The sequence below is a fragment of the Medicago sativa genome, chromosome 4, assembly GCF_051527215.1.
Source record: "Medicago sativa cultivar Bolivia chromosome 4, Bolivia_mono, whole genome shotgun sequence".
NCBI classification, from domain to species: domain Eukaryota; kingdom Viridiplantae; phylum Streptophyta; class Magnoliopsida; order Fabales; family Fabaceae; genus Medicago; species Medicago sativa.
The window spans coordinates 5,851,400-5,865,546 of record NC_140752.1 but is presented as its reverse complement, the minus strand read 5'-3'; the positions used below and the strand labels follow the sequence as shown (position 1 = coordinate 5,865,546).

Below are 14,147 nucleotides of genomic sequence, written 5' to 3'. Positions count from 1 at the left end.
GATCTAAATGTGAATGCATATTATTTAATGCCGTGAAATTTCATTAAACTAATACTCATATCATAATAGAGAAATTTCGTTAAACTAATACTCATATCTTAATAGCTAAACCATGATTATATTTAATGCCGTGAAATTCATAGTGCTATTTAGTTTTTTTCAAATGCAATCATTAAAAAAAAATATATATATTATATTTTGATTAATAGCTAAGATATGAGTTCAAATTTGATTGGTTAAGTTACATGTTGTTGTTTTACGTAATTATCCTCTAAAAGCTATTATTAATTAGACCCTTTGGCCAACACATTCTTCACACCACAACTCCTGTTTTGTAGTTGTCTTTCATATTCCTTTCTTTTTCTTTGCGTAATTTTCGTATTAGTTTGTTAAGCTGAAATGGCACCAAAGATCGACATGATGTCTGATATATCCCCTTCCAAAGAAAACTGGAATATCAGGGTTCGAGTCGTTCACCTATGGTTTGTGAGGGATATGAAAAAGGATCAACTTTCTTACTCCTTGGAAATGGTTCTAATGGACAATAAGGTTGTTTGATTCCATTTGTTCTTAGTTCTTATCTTTTTTTTATCAATAATTTTTTGTTTTTTTTTTTGGTCAAATCAATAATTTTTTGTTAATGTCGTGTGTAACTATATCAAGGAGTTCAATTTTTTTTTTTTTATATATCAGAGAAATAGTTTGGTGCGATTATATCAATAATTTTTGTAATTGTATCAATAAATTTTTGTTTGAGGTCCTTGGAATTTTATTTGTTTATATCCAATTGATTGTTTATATTTTTTTATCCGGCTGTTTTTATTTTTCGTTCTTCTATTATTTTATCCATAATTGTATTAGGTCAATTATCCGTAATTGTATTATTCTCTAAATTAATCATATAACTTATTTATATTATAAAATGTTTTGTTATCTAATTTAAAGTTTTTTTTTATTTGATAGGGTAACCGAATCAATGCGTCTGTTAGACGTACTCTCATATACAAGTATGAGAAGGAGCTGAAGGAGGCCCGTGTCTTCTCTATTGGGAATTTTAGTGTTGCTTCTAATGTGGGATCGTATAGGACGGCGAGACACCCTTATAAGATTAACTTTCAGTATGGTACCAAAATAAAACAATGTGATGATAAGTTTGTTCCTGCTGACATCTACGTGATCGGTGATCCTCGCGAAATCTTTCAATCTGAATATGATATTGATTACTTGATCGGTAAGCTGACCAAAAATAGTATTATCAATTAAAGCAAATCTGGTCTTTTATATAAAGGAATCATTTTTTTTAATCTTGGTTGATATTCTTTTCAGATGTTATGGGTATGCTGAAAGCTGTCGGTGTTGAGAAGTCGTATACTCGCAATGGATCTCAATCGAAGATGATTCTTATTGAGTTGGATTACGATGGGTACACCATCCTGTTATATTTTACTATTTAAAATGTGTTTAAAAAGTTTTTTCACGTATATTTGTGTAACTAACGTTATATTTTTTAAAAAAAAAAAAATTGTATTAGGTTTCGTTTCAAGGTCACACTATTTGGTCCTTATGTTGATGAGTTGAATGCTTTTCTTGCATCTGGTGAAACCGATAATGTTGTTGTTGCTGTCCTCTTAACCTAGATCAAGATCTTTCAGGGTATAATTACTTTGTGTGCATGTCACCATTTCTTTGTTGTTGACTTTATAAACATCTAACGAGCTATTTTTTCTCAATTATCCAGGTCAGGCGACGATACAAAATACCATCAATGCAACAAAGGTGTTGTTCAATCCAACTTTCAGTGCTGCTCTTCTATTAAAGAAGAGGTAATTAAACGAGGTTATGGTTTTTTGTATTCGCTGAATGAGATTGTGATGTTAAGGCGTCTACGTTTAAACAAATATGGATTCAGTTATGCTAACAAAAAAAATTGTACAGCGAGTGATAACTCTTTGTAATTTATCACACTTTTATTTCGTTGAACTCATTTTTTTGAAATCACACCCACGCTGTTATGCTAACAAAAATATTCCCAACACTTTTTTAAATAATAACAAAATTATGAATTGAAAATATTATTAGTTGAAACTTTTTACGGTTAATACTTGGTATGTATCTAATTATGTTTGTGATGCATGTTTGTAGGATGGTTGAGAACGATGATTCTCCGTCACCGGGCATTTCTAAAATTGTGGAGGCATCTAAGGTTAGTGTTGAGGAAGACTTTCTCAATTTGACCCCGATGACCACTGTTGAAGACCTTAAGGATTGTGCCGAGGTAATTGAGAAAAAAAACACGTTCGTTTCAATTACATGGTGAATTTATTTTTTTTGTTTTTTTAAGGAACATGGTGAATTTAATTAAACGCCATACAAGGTGTGATACGATGAATTGTACTAAGTTCTTTTTTTTTCTAATTTGAGTGGGGGCATTAGTTAGTTTCAGAATTAATGTTATCTTAATGGTCATTCCTTATAAAATGAATCCTCTCTTTTTGGCAATAATATATGTATTGTTTTGAAATGTCGTACCTTATAATCAGAATTAACGTACTTACAAAATAAAAGAGATTTTTTTTTTGTGTGCCGACAATCAGAATTAATTTAGTTGAGGAACCGTGACATTCGTAATTAAGTTGTAGATGTGCCCACAATCCTCATATTTTTTGGTTACGGTGGTAAAAAAATGTTAAATAATATTTTAGTCTTAATTTCAGAGATCCCTTTTTCATTACAACTATTGGCATATTAATAGTAGCAGCAACCACAGTATAGGCATAGAAATGACGGTGATGGTCATAACAGAAACCAAAATTAATGGCTTCCAATCAAGGCTACCTAACAAAGTAGACACACCAGAGAGCTTTTCACTATTTTTTTTAGACGACCAATATTATTCTTCTTCGAGAGGGTGTACGAAACTCCAGGCACTCGCGTAAATGTGCAAATTATTTTGATAAATATTTCTAATGTTTGTGCACTAATCCTTAATTTGCTCATTTTTCCTTTGAAACAATTTTTTTTCCCGAAATACACTATTCAACTCAGAGTTTTATGTGACTATAGTTTTCCAGTATGTGTATCTTGATTAATTTGTTCACATTTTCTGTTCTTTAATTGACTAATTTTTCACGTTATCTAGATTAGTGAGCATTCATGACATCATTTTGTAGCAATTCCTGTATCTATTTATTTTTGCGTTAAATAAATAATAGCTTGGGAAATCCTTTACAAACAAGTTTATTTTTTTAGTTTGAGTTAAGTTGAAAGAAGCTTTTTTCGATTAAGAATCGAGTCGTAACTTTAATGTCATTTTTTCCGTTGCATTGCATATGTTCTCTTACTATCATTTTTCTTCATGTGTTGATAATAATTTCGTGACTTTACATTTAATATGCAGATCAGCGTATCGGTGATGATGACTTGAAGAACCTGTGCTTGATTGAAATTGAAATGTTGCTTCAGGAAAACGGACGGTCCCTTACCGACTTCAAATCTATGCCTAGGCCAAACGCAGCAGACATGCCAACTTTCACAAACAAGCTTATCGTGGATGAGCTAAGTTACAACAAAGATGAACTGGAAATGACACACGTTGATATGTTGTTGATGCTGACTGATGAACAAAGATGTGTGCATGACAAGATCATGGAGTCCGTTGGTTCTGACGACAGTGGTTTCTTTTTCTTATATGGTTACGGTGGTACTGGAAAAACCTTTATATGGAAAACATTGTCGGCTGCTATTAGATCGAAGGGGTTAATTGTATTGAATGCTGCATCCAGCAGTATATCGGCTCTTCTATTACCAGGTGGAAGAACCGCGCACTCGACGCTGACAGTCCTTATTGAGATTAATGAGGCATCATCGCTTACGATGGAAAAGGATAGTCCTAGGGCAGACCTGGTGCGTGCTGCAAAGTTGATAATTTGGGATGAGGCTCCAATGATGCATTGATGGTGTTTTGAGGCAGTTGACCGATCATTGCGTGATATCATGTCCAAGAATGATCCCCTAAACGCGCTTAAACATTTTGGTGGAATGACAGTAGTTTTAGGTGGTGATTTCAGGCAGATATTGCCTGTTGTCCGAGGAGGAACGAGGCCAGATATTGTTGATGCCTCAGTCAATTCGTCAAAGTTATGGGCCTATTGTAATGTGTTGAGGCTTACTGTTTAAGCAGTCTTGGGTGCATCTTTGGTACCTGTATAGCATGAAGAAATTGCTAATTTTGGCAAGTGGATACTCTCAATTGGAGAGGCAACGACGCTTCGGATGAGAATGGTGAAATGAAGGTAGAAATTCCTGAAGAATTGCTGATATCGGACACATCAAATCCGTTGATGTCGCTTATAGATGTTGTGTATCCCGATCTGAATGATAACCTTGGTGACCAGCTATTTTTCCAAGAAAGGGGAATACTCGCACCAACGCTTGATTCAGTTGAGCATGTTAACGAATATGTAACATCCCAGACTGCTTACAGGATTGCCGACTAACCCCACAAACCAACACGAGTCTTTTCAGCATGCTTTGTCCTCACTCACATGCTTACCGGGAAACTTCCCGGTAGGTCACCCATCCTAGTACTACTCCAAGCCAAGCACGCTTAACTGTGGAGTTCCTATGGATTGAGCTCCCGAAAAGAAGATGCATCTTGTTGATATGAGTAGTACCTAACAATTCTTATAAGCCTTCCTTCAACCATGTAGTCCCATACCTACACGGCCTCCGGATCCCTCTCATTCCGATGTGATTCGGTTCCTCCTATCAACGTGGGGTCATCCTGTAACAGCCCGGTGGTCCGACTCATCCCGCTTAAGTCCGGGGCCGGCCTGGCTCCGCCACTGTTACTGGGCCACGTTGTGGGTGTTACATGCCCACCAGCTTCCGCCTGGTTCGTCCCCGAACCACACCGTACTGGGAGAGGTCTGCTCTGATACCAAGTGTAACATCCCAGACTGCTTACAGGATTGCCGACTAACCCCACAAACCAACACGAGTCTTTTAAGCATGCTTTGTCCTCACTCACATGCTTACCGGGAAACTTCCCGGTAGGTCACCCATCCTAGTACTACTCCAAGCCAAGCACGCTTAACTGTGGAGTTCCTATGGATTGAGCTCCCGAAAAGAAGATGCATCTTGTTGATATGAGTAGTACCTAATAATTCTTATAAGCCTTCCTTCAACCATGTAGTCCCATACCTACACGGCCTCCGAATCCCTCTCATTCCGATGTGATTCGGTTCCTCCTATCAACGTGGGGTCATCCTGTAACAGCCCGGTGGTCCGACTCATCCCGCTTAAGTCCGGGGCCGGCCTGGCTCCGCCACTGTTACTGGGCCACGTTGTGGGTGTTACAGAATATATGATGTCGCTGATTCCAGGTGAAGAGAAAGAGTATTTAAGCTCTGATTCTGTTTGTCGATCGGGTGAAAATTCTGATGTCCAAAGCGAGTGGTTCACAACGGAATTTCTTAATGGTATTAAGAGCTCTGGAGTTCCAAATCACTGGTTGAAACTAAAGGTGGGATGTCCAGTTATGCTGATGAGAAACATCGATCAGACCAATGGACTGTGTAATGGTACGAGGTTGACAGTTACACATCTAGGGAAGAGCACGATAGCTGCTACCGTAATTACAGGAAAAAGGGCAGTACCAGGGTATTCATTCCCAGGATGAATCTTATTCCTAGTGATCCAGGACTACCCTTCAAATTCAGGCGCATACAATTTCCATTGACACTTTGTTTTGCAATGACAATAAATAAAAGTCAGGGTCAATCTTTATCTCGAGTGGGGGTTTATCTTCCTAAGCCTCTGTTCACGCATGGACAACTTTATGTCGCTGTCTCTCGAGTTACTTCTAGAAAAGGTTTGAAGCTGCTCATCCTGGATGAAGATAATAATGTTTGCAAGGAGACCACAAATGTTGTGTATCGTGAAGTTTTTCAAAAATTATGATCATTGGTTATGTTTTAGAATTGTTGTTGCTATAATTTAGAAAACTAAAGTTGCGTATATTTTGGAAGTCGTTTTTATTTTAATTTCTTTGTAAGGCGTACTGGTCATAACATGACATGCAATTTCTATATAAGCAGGTCCTCCTGCCATTGACTTTTAATTGATGCACTTTTCAGGTTTAACAATCCGCGAAACCTTTTTTTTTACATCGTTGTTACCCTAAAATACAATATTTACATTAGACCATTGATTTTGTAAAAATTAAAAACAAATAACAATCGGCGTTTTTGTAGCCCAAGCTATGTTTATACACACCCGTAAAAAATTTAACGTTTGCATTTACCGACTACGTGTATGCATGTGACACTGACTGTTATATAAAAAAATCAAACGTTTGCTAAGATTAAGAATGATCAGCATCTTAAACTACAAGGAATTAGTATAACTATAACTCCAAATACTTTAATCGTTATGTGCAGTGTTTAATATTTCAAAATGTATACAAAATAAACAAAATTAAGATGGTATTTTTTTCGATGTCAAATTTAAATTATAACCACTTATAACTTTAAGATAAAATAATATAATATCTATACATTTGATAAAAAAAATGCTTGGCAGGGGTCATTACACTAGTTATTCTATCATTTGTAACGTTTTTTGTTGTTGATTTTTTTTTATTGAATTATCATTTTAGGTCCATTAACTACCGATTGCAGATATTATCCATCTCTCATATTTCTTCATTTATGGCAACAAAATCACATGAATGAAATCATAAAAAAAATTATGTTTAATTCCTTAAAAGGATTAAAGAATTAAATTTAATTAAGGAAAATTTAGGTTTAAAGAATAAAAAAATTAATGGTTTTTGTAAAAAAAAAAAAAATTTTGAGGATTCCTCGACAGTTAACTGCCGAAGTTTTCAATTTCCCTCGATAGTTAATTGCAGTCGGTTTCATAATTCGGCAGTTAACTGCCGAGGGGGCAAAAACGTATTTTACTCGTGTGACACAGCCATATGCAATGTGTCAACATCAATTTTCAACATGGTTAGCTACTCTTCAAAAAACAACAGTATATTTTCCCAAAAAATAACAACAATATATTTCTTGTCAAAAATTTTAATTAAATCTATATTTCGTAAAAAAAAGTAAAAATTATTAAGTATGGTGAAAATGACGTGCCAAACACGGGTTTGATAAAAAAACAATTAAATAGTGTCAAAATAAAAAAAATATATCATTTCACATCAGGACGACGGATCTAAGAATACATTTCAAGTGTGGTTAAATAAGTAGTAACCAAAACAATGATAGATTTTTAATATGTTATACTTTAACGACTAAATTTTTGTTGTTATTTATGTCGCTAAACATATTAGAAATCGATTTTTACTTTAGCGGCCCAATTTTCAGTCACTATTTCTGTTACTAAAGATATTAGCCACCGATTTTTATACCTTAGCGACTGAAAATTTGTCGCTTAAGAAAACATCTCTAATTTTTTTATAAATAAAAAAATCATGTGTGGTTATATCTATTCAATGTTGTAATTGTTTTTTTAAGGCATATTGTGTTTATTAAAAACTCTCCTTAAAAATTGCTGTAACTCTCAAACTATAACAAACTCTCCTTAAAAACAATATAACAAACTCAATGAACCATGTTTATCTATTTACACCAATAATATAACAAGTATAATCCTTTAAAAAAATAGCAAATATAATATAAATTTTGATCTTTTTTAATGACACCAACAATAAATTATTATAGGAAAATTTGTTTGATGGTATAATTGAAATATTGGATAATAAAAAAGACAGCACAAAGTTTTTTTTTCTCTTTATATATATATATATATATATATAAAGAATAATAGACGCATTTAATAAATAAATGAAGCAAATAGTTAGGTGGTAAAGTGAGTGTTTTGCAGGTTAAAGAACGCGTGTTCAACACGGTTTATCGTCGTTTATTTTGATAGAAAATATGCAATGATATAAGTGTAGCATGCTATTTAGAGCTTGAAGCTTATTCCGAATTCTCTTGTTCCTAATTATAAGATTGAGTAGGTTAAGGGACGCGTGTTCAACACCCGACTTTACTGTTTTTAACACTAGCCACCCATCACCTATCAAGAATGAAAGTGTTCTTTGAGATCCTTTGGTGGAGGTGAGAAGCTATGATTCGTCTGGAAGTGCATGGATTTATCGTCGTTTATTTTGATAGAAAATATGCAATGACATAAGTGTAGCAAGCTATTTAGAGCTTAAAGCTTATCCTAAATTCTTTTATTCGTAATTATAAGACCGAGTTTTCAAAGATGAGGTGAACATTGATAATCAATGATTCCTTTTAGAAATACATCGTAACTTGATTCAACGGCCCTCCCTATTCTCTTGGCGGATTCAATGTCGAGATCCATTAAAGGTGATCATCCTAAAACATCTTAAAAGAACCTAAACTATTCTCATGTGTCGATTATTTTTTTCAATCTTATAAGTTGGATATTAATATTTATTTTCATTAACTAATCAATAACGTTTTCTAAGATTATGAAATCTACGGTGTATATCTCTATATTGTGTTTACACACAAAAAATCTCTACATTGTGTGAAACACAAATATTGAATTGAAAACTCAAAAATATAACAAGTAGAGTGAATGTAGGTTTAGAAGGATTCAATCATCGAATTCCCCTAAACCTCAAGACTACTATGAATTACTGTAACACCCATACCAGACGTATTTAGAAAGTCTGGCACGTGTGTTAATATTAGTACTGGATACATTAAAATATACAACATAAAATTTTTACGAATGAATAATATTTACATCAAGTCACGTTCGTATAAATCATAATACAATACAACTCATCCATACATAAAAATACATCCTTGATGTCCATAACGTCCTGCAGCTTTACGAACGAACCCTTGAAGTAATATCCATCCGGCTCCGAGCATGCATAAACATCCTGTTTATCTGAAACAAATAAGGATTGGGATGAGACATAATGTCTCAGTGAGTTCCCCTAAATCCTAGGCTATAGGCAACCTCAAGGGGAAACCTACGGTCGCCACGTGTCTACAATACAACCTGACGGTTGATTATACGTGTGTGGGGACTTACATGCTTAGACGGTAGTGCATACTAGAGCCGTCATAATCTTATCTTACTTGTTATAGGCTTCTCATCTATACATGTCATGGCAGTTGAGGGAACCTAAACCGCATTGCCCAGTGTACGCTTTACGTAACAAGGCCTAAACATAAATAACATAGCATATTCATGACATGATTCTAATCCGGACGATTAGGGAAACCTAAGGTCGTCACAGGCATAGCTTTCTTTACTTGTCCTATACATATCTTGTTCTCGTCTAATAGCATTTCATGCTCTTGTTCTTGTTCTTAAACATAATCATACATGGGCACGATCATGAGCATAAACATAACATAACATAATCATAATAAACATAATCGTGTCTAAGTTCATTCATTAGGTTAGCGTTGAACAAACAATTATTATCTTGATTCATTTTACGGAAAGTCCCGGGTGGAGTAACCCCGAGATCAACCCCATACATGACCGATGTACGTAGATCGGACTCCCTCGGTGTCGTGCGGGTCCCTTGCGGCTTGAACCGTTCCCCTTAGGCCGAGAACCTCCCGTATCCCCCTGGCATGGATAACAAGAGACACGAGCACCTACGTCTTGATTACTCGGTGACATGCGGGTCCCTTACGGCTTGAATCGTTCTCATTACGAGAACCCCTTGTATCCCCCTGATGTGGATAGCAAGAGAAATGCCACCTACACATATTAATCATGGTCTTGTCGTGCATATAGGTTAAACTTATTCATACATACATATTTACCTCGGAACCTTAATCGATCCGATTAGCGGTAACTTATACTTGTTCATAAACATACTTATCATGGTGAAGAGATTAACTAGTCAATCCACGGCTTACATACTAGCTAAGTCATTCTAGCTCATGTGCGAAGAGGTTACATTTCGCGTCTTAACATTCTAGGGATTCTTGCTAACATGCTAGTTCTCAACAACTATGTCGAGGCCCTAGTTTTCCCTTGCTTAATAATCATCTTGCTACCCCATCATGCTTAAATTCTCTTGAGCCATCCTTGTAATACATGCTAAGATTGCCACGATTAATGATGCAAGGATCAATTGACGATGTGTGCAAATTTTCAATAAGTTATAAAGACCGAAAATGCCATAAACCCAAGTTTCAAGCCGTTTATAAATTCTATGATTTGATAAAGCCAAGTTTGTTCCAGTAGAAATATAAGTGAAAACAGCAAAAGAACACTTCGAAACGATCGCTACGGACCCCCACACGACTGCCCCCAAGCACCCGAACGCAGAACAACGCGGAGGTTGTCCTGTCTGGGGCGCCTGGCGCCAGGAGTGGGGCGCCTAGCGCTAGCTCCCTGTGTGTGGGCGCCTAGCGCCCTTGTACAGGCGCAGCGCTCCGAAGCTTGCGTTTTCGCATGTTCCGGCTGCGGGTTTTCGCCATTTTCGACCCAAAACTCGTCCAATTCGACCCTGTAATGCACCAAATACATCCAACAACATGTATAGACTTATTTAAACATATCTCATGGCAATTTTAACATATAACTAACAAGAATTACTTTGGGGTTACTTAAGTTTCATAAAAACAAAACTAACATAAAACATGATTTTCTTCACAAGATTATCAAACCCAAAGGTAGGTAATCTATCTATGGAACTCACCTAGCTTGTTTCTTGTGTTTGCTTCAAGCTTCAAGCTTCTCAAAGTTCAAACCCTAACTTTGATTCCAAGCTTCTACTCATTCCCTTTGTTGTTTCTTGCTCTAGAAGTTGCCATGTTCCTTGCTTGATCTCCAATTCCATGAAATTGGAAGCTTTGATGGTAGAAGATTTGAGGGAAAGGGCCGATCCAAAGAGGGGGAAAGGATAGAACTCTTTCTCTCAACCCTAGAGAGAGAAAGATTATGTGAAATGAGATATTTTTGGGCCAATCCCACTTAAATATCTCTTTCGCGTGAATTTACCAACATGTCCTTGACTTAAGCGTGTTAAATCCGGCACTGATACTTAATTCATAATAGGCTGATATTACATGGTAAATATTTTCCATACTTACTTTCCTCGAATTTAATCCTCTGATACATTTATCTAATAAAATTTTCCTTTAGCTGATGAGCGGGATGTTACATTCTACCCCCCTTAAAAAAATTTCGTCCTCGAAATTTAGAGATCGACTACCAATCATCATGACAAAAACTTACCATCTATGGTCTGAGCCAAACATTTTCCATTCATACATATCCAAAGGTTTCGTCGTATCATGTCCTCATCTTGTTTCTTAATCCACATGTTACTGAACTTTGCCTTCTTGATCTTAAAATCACTCAAACTTAGAGTTTTCTTAGCATATTATGATTCAGCACTTACCTTGCTACACATAAACTTATTGTCTCAAACTCGGATCTTACCCGCTTAACATAACCATTCCTAATGGTATCTTGTCATAAACATGAACACTCAGGATTTGCCTTTTAACTGGAATCCTACCAGAAACCAGGTTTGCCCTGCAGTGCTTACTTGTAACTTTAAAACATCTTTTCATGTATACATAATCTTATCGTGTAACATATAATTCATACATCAGTTCACTTATTGTAGCTTGAGACATGTGCCTTTTTCTAACATACTTATCTTGACGATTCTACAAATCTCTTGTCTCTTTTCAGAGTCTTAAGAAATCTTTGGATCTCATTACTGTTCTTATTGCACCCAAATTCATGGATGACTCATATAACTTGTCGTAGAGGGATGAAATTAATTACGCTTATACATATAACATTCATCAACCCATCTTGTAACTTACATGCTCTTAAAACTTCTGACTTATACCTCTTGCATTTGAATACTCTTAGCATATACTTGTGCGTCTAATAAGACTTTTCGAACAACTTTGTTGATTACATCAACTCATCTTACTCTCCATAACAATCGTATACTTTCGAATGTCGCTTCTTGTTAAATAATAACGATACTCGTTCTAACATATTACTTTAAAAAAAAATTTCTAAACATGAGTATTCGGATCCTTGGAACGAATAATTGTATAACTTAAAAGAAACATTACGAAATCATATTTTTAAAATAATCATCGTTCCAAAGTCCCTTAATACCCATTTTAACTTTAAAAGTTATAAATCATAATTCGAAATCTTCGTAGCAAGTATCGTGATCATTTAACAAGTTTGGCATAGGAGAGTATGCACTTCCTCGTGCATAACTCATGGTTTATATCTCCATCCATAATGAAATTCTTGAACTTCAAAAGTAACTTCTTTCTTATTATTTCTTGTCTTACATACATATCTTGGAGACACACATAATTGCTTAACATAATTCATATAGGATCCTTGACCCTCATAACATTATCTCATTTCCTTGTTCTAAGAACAATAAACTTGAATCTTCAAAACATCATATTCGGTTACGATCACATATTGTTACCATCTCTTGCATAACACTTCTTCCTTAATACCGGTTCCACACTTGATAATTCAATCATTACTTTGAGTCACAAAAAGGAACCTTTCGACTCTTACATGTATTTCTCTTATCATAGCACATACTCTTCATTTGTTGTGTCTCTAGCCTTTCTTATCATACTTAGATCAAGACACATCCACATATCATATCCCTTTTCATGACTGATTACATAAGTCTCCTTTCTTACTTAACATTTTGAGAACTTCTCGCTTGTCCCATAATGCTTCTAAAGAAGGCCCTTACTATCACATTCCATGTTCCATGATTACTGTTAGCAACTACACCAATTAACTTTCGTTGCGCCACTCTGATTCCCACCAGTTGTCCTTAACCAATATTCTAATCCATTAAGACAACTGAAACTTCACATTATTTTTCCCATATGAGCATCATCTTCTTGAACTCTTGTCAAGACCTTTCGTGTGGCATTCAATGCCATAAACTTGCACTTCACAATACCTTGCAAAATTGGATCTCACGGTAGACTTGTCGAATTACCATATCATTTTACTTGAGGATAGACCTTACTTTCTCACTGGTTGAGTTCACCTCATGACATACACTTATCTTTCATAAACTTATTTCTGAGAAATCTTGAATTCCCATAGTAGACTTATCATAAATTCATACATACTTTTCTTGATCATACTTCATTGTACTCTTGTATTCTCGCGTACTATGTTTTGCATAATCAATCTAATGCATGCTCGTTAATTTCTTTCTTTAAGAAAACATCATAATTTAACACACGGGTCATTGGCATTGACGATTTCTCTTTAATAAAAACGTAATAAGTTTGGCCCCAGTCGTTACTCTAAAATCACGGAACAAGTTGACAACACAACTGTGTCATCCATCATTAGTTCCAGTGTGTTTAGCCCACTCTACGTGAATCGTAACAACCGGTACCTGCAAAATTTCTTTTAAATCTATGAACGCCATCTCCAATCACCCATATGCATGTATTAATTTTCAAAATTTTGGCAAGCTTTAGAATTCATCATCCTAACGAGCCTTAGCAATTCAATTAAGCAAAACATAGATCCGGGAAATACTCATAACTTCATTAAATCTGAAAATCTTGTGACTTTGCATAATTCTTTACCGCTTACCTTTCATCTCATGCCTTTGCATCCAATTTATCCATTCATATGCCGGAACCTTAAAACTCTTAACCCAAGCTCTTCCTCAGCTCTTGCCATGTTAACTTCTAATGTTACCTTGAACCGGATTGATTCCGTTAATAGTTGTCCATGCAGTTTCTTCCTTAGTAATCATAGGGTGTGATGTGCATTCGATACTTGATGATATAGAGAGTGTTTGTTACATAAAAGATTGCGAAAACAACCCCCCAATAGCTACTAAGACCCTAGAGACGAAATGACAGTTTTTGGAAAAACTGAAAATTTTCGTCCCAATTTCGCTATTAGCGAAATCCTTTGGAGTAATTTCGCTATTAGCGAAATTTTCGCTATTGGCGTATTTTCTAAAAATTAGTTTTCCAGAAAACATACTTTACATAAAAATCTCATTTTCTCAAGTAATCTAGTGCACATCATTCATTCTGGTCATCATAAAAAAAATAATTTCATAACTGTTG

General features: G+C 35.4%; 1 long non-coding RNA gene and 1 pseudogene across 1 annotated transcript; one reads left to right on the top strand and one right to left on the bottom strand.

The window, feature by feature from the left end:
• The first annotated feature begins 399 nt into the window (after window positions 1-399).
• Window positions 400-2,460, top strand: LOC146925760 (uncharacterized; annotated as a pseudogene).
• Window positions 2,461-8,620: 6,160 nt separating this feature from the next.
• LOC146925759 (uncharacterized) lies at window positions 8,621-11,056 on the bottom strand. The gene is made up of 2 exons (XR_015008089.1): window positions 10,730-11,056; window positions 8,621-8,949 (listed from the first exon to the last, which is right to left on the bottom strand). It is a non-coding gene; the product is annotated as an uncharacterized LOC146925759 (long non-coding RNA).
• Window positions 11,057-14,147: the final 3,091 nt, after the last annotated feature.